This window comes from Priapulus caudatus, unplaced genomic scaffold (assembly GCF_000485595.1).
Source record: "Priapulus caudatus unplaced genomic scaffold, Priapulus_caudatus-5.0.1 Scaffold207, whole genome shotgun sequence".
In the NCBI taxonomy this organism is placed as follows: Eukaryota; Metazoa; Priapulida; class Priapulimorpha; order Priapulimorphida; family Priapulidae; genus Priapulus; species Priapulus caudatus.
In genome coordinates this window covers 363,836-370,002 of record NW_014577268.1, presented here as the reverse complement: position 1 = coordinate 370,002, position 6,167 = coordinate 363,836, and the positions used below count along the sequence as shown (strand labels likewise).

The 6,167-nt window shown below is 47.6% G+C and overlaps 1 protein-coding gene across 1 annotated transcript in view; it reads left to right on the top strand.

Moving 5' to 3' along the window:
* Positions 1–6,167, top strand: part of LOC106807304 (receptor-type guanylate cyclase gcy-18-like) — a 19,731-nt gene that overhangs the window by 2,882 nt on the left and 10,682 nt on the right. The window lies entirely within an intron of this gene.

Sequence of the window (6,167 nt, the reverse complement as noted above, 5' to 3'; positions counted from 1 at the left end):
GCGTATTATGGTTATGGTCGTAGTGGTCATAGCTTGCTAGCGAACAGGCTGAAATGCAGTGAACGCCTGCGTGTGCTCAGTACAATACGCATGCGAGCTCAGATACAGCTGTCAGCGAAAGTCAGACGGCCGTACGCGCAGCAGAAAGTAATAAGCAATCGTTGTAGCGCTCACTATGTCAGGGCTCAAATCAGGCTAATGCATGAAATGCCGAACGCAAGCAATGCAGAACGCCCTGAATAGCGGAAAGCCAGAGTAACCCAAAAAATCCGGATCGCGGGTAGACCAGCTAGTTCTAACATAAAGCAGAAGTCGCGTACGAGCTATGGCATTAATCCCCTTGCGATGTGCCGTGCGTGTGCCGTGCGCGTGCGCAGGGCAATGTGTGTATGTGTGATAGGGGGGGCCTACTAGAGTGGTATGGCGCGTGCGCGCACATGTGCTGTACTGTGTGTATAGGGTTGGTGGGCGAAATAGAGCGGGCGTGCGGTTGTGGCGTGCGCTTGTGCGGGCGTGCGTGCGTGCGGTTGCGTGCGTGCGTGCTCGTTGCGGATTACAGTCAGCACGAAGCTTTCTGCGAGGAGCACGGTGGCCATCACCGCGCTGACGGGGCGAGGCGCGTGATTACGTCAACTCTCTCTCTTTCCCTCTCTGCCTGTCTCTCCTGCGATCTCTCGTTCGCTCGCAGGTGCTTTCAGATGGCAATGCAGGTGACGGTGGCTCGAAACATGTTTAATGGGATCATACTATAATATGATGATAACGGGATTAGTTTAGGTTTTGTGAGGCCTGTATTTTTAGTTGCCTTATTCCTTCAGAATGCGATTTTCGTTGATATGGGTAGGTCAGAGCATAGTGTTAAAACAGGGAGAAGGAATGCATTCTGTGTATTGCTATTCTGCTAATTGTGAACCAGCCAGTCGTTTATAGGTGTTCTTTTAGGGGCGTTTTGATGTATGAGGTTTGTATCTCTTCCATTTCGCTCATTCCCTGTTCACGGGCTCTTTGAGATATGTTTCGTGTTCTTGTTTCGTCGATGAAACATAAAGAAGGCTATAAAATGTTTATCTGATCATAGCTAGCCAGTCGGAATTATTCGCATCGTAGGCTACCGCATGTAGTACGATTTAATGCTAATGCGGTTCAACTATGCATGGCGAAGGCTGTAGATCAACTGATATGTTTTACAGCGGGAGCGTTATTTCAACACCGAAAAACAACAACTTTACGAGCCGAGAATTTAGAGAAAGCTAATGTGTCGGAAAGCCGCGTTGGCGTCTCTGAGCGTTAATGCTTGGCGCTGCTAATTGAACGAGTATGCCGAAAATTTCGCCGAGCGCTGTTGTAAAGCCACACCGTTCTATGACTGTCGGGCTTGCTTTCAGCATGATCCCTACGCTGTCGGTATTATGTTAGCTTACAGTACGTTAAGCTTCTCTCTACCGCAGATATGGTGTAATTATTAATGGTATTAATTATGTATTTATATAGTATATATATATATATTATATTATAGATATATTATTATATTAGTGAATGTAGATATATATATCATTCCAATGTCGAGTTTACCTGATTGAAGAGATGTCTCGTGAAATCTCGTTAATTTAACACTTTATCTATCGATAAGATCTCTACTTTATTTTATATTTACTACTATATATTATTATACTTAAATATTATATATCTATATTATGATACTATTGTTGAGGCCGTGTTGCCTATCTTTTTGGTAACACATCACTTATTGTTAGTGGAGCGGCAATGGGTCATTTTATCTTACCTGGTCACGCGCGATTTACTGGTCCGTGCGTGTCTTGTCTTACCGGGTCACGGTGGTGCGATCTTATCTTACTTGCGTCACGGTGGTGTTCTTCTTACCTCGGTCACGGTGCGGGTCATCTGTATCTTACCTGGCACGGTGGCGTTCTGCTTAGTTACCTGGTCACGGTGCGTGTCATGTTATCGTTACCTGCTGTCACCGTGCGTGTATCTTATCTGCTGGGTCACGGTGCGTGTTCATCTTATTTACTGGTCACGGCGCGTGTCATCTTTCTTACTGGGTTACGGCGTGTCTTCTGTGCGTACCGGGTTACAGTGCGTGTCATCTTATCTTATGCGTACGGTGCGTGTATCTTATCTTACCTGGTCACGGTGCGGTGTGCATCTTTCTTACCTGGTCACGGGGCGTGTCATCTTATCTTACCTCGGGTACGGTGCGTGTCTCTTATCTTACTGGTCACGTTGGATCGTGTTTTATCTGACTGGTACGGTGGTGGTCCATCGTAGACTTGGTTCACGGTGGTTTTCTTATCTACCTGGTCACGGGGCGTGTCATTTTATCTTACCCCTGGTCACGGTGGCGTGTCTCTTATCGACCTGGTCCGGGGCGTGTCGATCGTATTTACCTGGTCACGGTCTGGCGTGCGTCTTTATCCTGACCTGGTTCGTGGTGTATCTTTTTCTTACTGGTAGCAGTGCGTTTATCTTATCTTACTGGTCACGGTGCGTTTCTCCTTAGTCTTAGCCTGGTCACGGTCGGGGTCATCTTATTTACTGGTCACGGCTGCGTGTATCTATATTTACCTGGTCACGCGGCGGTCCGTGCTTTTCACCCTGTCGTGTTTCGTGCGGGCGTCATCGCGTTATCCGAGGATGCATCGGATTTCGTCTATTTCTTCTATAATCGCCGTCGTCATCGTCATCGTCGCAGGCTCACCTGATAATCGCCATCGTCATCGTCGCAGGCTCACCTGATAATCGCCATCGTCATCGTCGCAGGCTCACCTGATAATCGCCATCGTCATCGTCGCCGCTCACTCGTCGTTGACATCGCAGAGCTGCGTTCGCCATGCGCGCGTCGGCCGCTTCTGTATATCCGTCTGCAAAATTACGGCGTTTTGCTGCAATTTTCGGACAAAACTGGAAATCGCTGGCGGGGGCAAGAGGGCGGTGGGAACACGTGTCATAAGTGTGTTATGCTAATAGCAGATCAACTCGTCTGTTTGTGATGAGGAGCATGCATGACCGCGATCGCTTCTCGTTTCCGCGGTTTTTTCTAACCGCGCCATTTTCATAAATTAACCGCCATTTCCCTAATTTCGCCGCCGCGTGTTTGTTTTTGCGCGCGACGGGGGACGGGCACCCTACTGGCGGACGTGATGACGTCATCAAACTGCCCATGCAGACCGTTTGGCCTTGAACATTTGCGGATTTTCTCCCGTGTGGTTTTCCTGCGCGAATTTACCGTTCCGTCATATAAGTTTCCGTCATTTTACACAAATGAAATGATGGCGTGATTCCGGAGGGTATATACGTAGAGGCTGCGGCTAGAATCTGCCTCGTTGTCACAATATAATGCCTATGCCTGCGCTTTGTTGGTGTGTCGTTTTCATTCGGATAGAACCGCCGAAGCGCCAGTAAACGTCAGATGAGGGTTTCTATCATTGAAATCCGTCTCGCGTTTCATGAATAAATGTCGGCAGCACACGAAAGCCTTATACACCTTGCGGACACAGACAAGCCAGTGGCTCGTTACTGTCGATACTGTGTGTCTGACATTCAATGACAATCTTTACCACTAGCTATCCTGTATGGACCACCAGCCATTGTTAATCATTATCACTAACGATCATGTATGGACCACCGACCATTATTAATCATTATCACTAACGATCATGTATGGACCACCAACCATTATTAAGCATTATCACTAACGATCATGTATGGACCACCAACCATTGTTAATCATTATCACTAACGATCATGTATGGACCACCAACCATTATTAAGCATTATCACTAACGATCATGTATGGACCACCAACCATTATTAAGTATTATCACTAACGATCATGTATGGACAGTGTCCAATAATAAGCATTGTCACTACCGATCGGCCAGTAGCCAACATTTAATAAGTTTTTTTTAAAGCCAGGCATTTGTAACAGGCAATCGATGCGAATAAAAAGACGAATAAAAAATCGAGTTGTTTTTATTGATCTCGTGTGAGAAGAACTCTCACACGCGCACTTAGCAGTATATGTCGCTCCTTGTCGTCATCAGTAAAAACCAATTCACGCGCTGCTGCTATGACAACGAATCTAAACATCGAATAATAGAAATCCTAGAATCTCAGTCACCTAGTTTCTCATCAAACTGCATGCAGTGCACCTTCGTACACCCAGGATACCACTGCCACAATGCTAGCACTATTTTTAAAGTGGGCGGAGCTCCGGGGAAATCCAGTGAATTGAGATTCGTAAACAGCGTATGATTTGAAAGTAGTAAATGGGCGCACAATGCGCGCACTATTTCGTATCACTATTTTATCAAATTTTTCATAAAATAATGGTTGGATTTTTAATATCTTTGCAAATTTTATTAGTCCAAATCTTATTACATAAGATACGAGTAACGTGCCTGCTGTAAAACTTGTAGTAAAAAAGCGTAAAACGGAAATCTGCTTGTGGCAGTGGTAACGTTAATGATTACCTCCCTTCGTCCTGCTCCTCCTCGACAGTGTAGCCGTGCGGAACATAACGACTGTTTTATACAGGTTAGTGGCAGTGGTAGATTGAGCCCATGATCGAGAGCGCCATCTGTCGTGGAGTTTGGTTTCTTACATGCGAGGCGATATCGTGGTGACTGATGCCCACGCCACCTCGCGGGAATACCTCCTACGCGATTGCGTGGCGACCGATGCGCCAACGGCGGCGGCAAGGAGCAACACGCCTGTAAGCCGACGACTGTGTAACTGTGTGCCGACGACTGTAAGCCGACGACTGTAAGCCGACGCTGCATGCTAGGGGGGTCTCGGGGCATGCCCCCTCTGAAAAATTTTGAATGGTAGACGTCTGCAGATGCAATCTGGTGAGTCTTGCGAGAGAGATTTAGGAACAAAATGTAGGAACAAAATTGTTTAACCCAAAATTTACTGGGGACTGTGCTTCCAGTGCTTCTATCTGCGGGCGCCACTGCCCCCTTCGCACACTCAGGATACGTAGTGAGCCCATGAGCGAGAGCGCCATCTGTCGTGGAGTTTGCCTCTTTACATCGAACGTACACCTGTGTAGCAGGTCGCATTGCGCAGGCGCATTGCGATCTGACCTTTATTGCTCATGCGCAGTGTAGAAGGGGGACGTGTTTGTATGGCGTATCTTCCGCATGCCGGTGAAATGGAGCGGGGGGCTATAGCCTGTGATTCCCTTAATTAAAGCAAGCATCTCGTGCTGTCGCCATTTGCTGCAATCTCCTAATGTGCACAATGAATAGGTCGTGAAACTGGGAAAATATAGAGGAAAGATCGGCTCGCGAAATCTGATTAGGTTCATGAGCATTAGTTCAAGCTTTAGTATAACAACGATGTGTGAGGGCGCGATTGAATCCCAGCTGATGACCGCGAGAAGCGATCGATATCATAGCGCCATATTTGTCCTACCTCTCAGACAACAGTTAGTTCACGGATGGGTGCGAGCGCGCGAGCGGGCAGGCAGCGTGCATGGCGGCAATTATATGTGTGTATGTGTGTGTGTGTGTGCGTGTGCGTGTGCGTGTGCGCGTGCGCGTGCGCGTGCGCGTGTGCGTGTGCGTGTGCGTGTGCGTGCGCGTGCGTGTGTGTGTGTGTGTGCGTGTGCGTGTGTGTGTGTGTGTGTTTGTGTTGTTAACGTAATTCAGTTCGAATTTTGCACACGTCTGTATTTCTTGTATTTTGTAAAGCTAATGCAACCGGAATTTCAATTCGTATTTTGCAACGTCTAGCCACATACTCGTCAACGTGTCTACACTATTTCTGAAAGAGCGCGATTCAATGATTTCCATCAAAGAGGATGGATTCTGTAACTTGCTTTTCTGCTTTAATGATAGAAATATCGCACGTTTATATGTAACAAGAGGCAAATAACGCTTTTTTTCTTCTTGCCGCTAAATTATATATGGCGTCAGGTTTTTTTTATCTCTCTCTCTCTCCCCGCACACAACGCCAAGCACCGCAGCGCAGCACACACGCACGCCCGCCACGTCAACGCACTTCACGCACGCCACACACACGCACGCACGCCCCAGGCACACACACGCAAGCACGCACGCACACAAACGCACGCACGCACGCACGCACACACACACACACGCACGCACTCACGCATGCACACACACGCAAGCACGCACGCA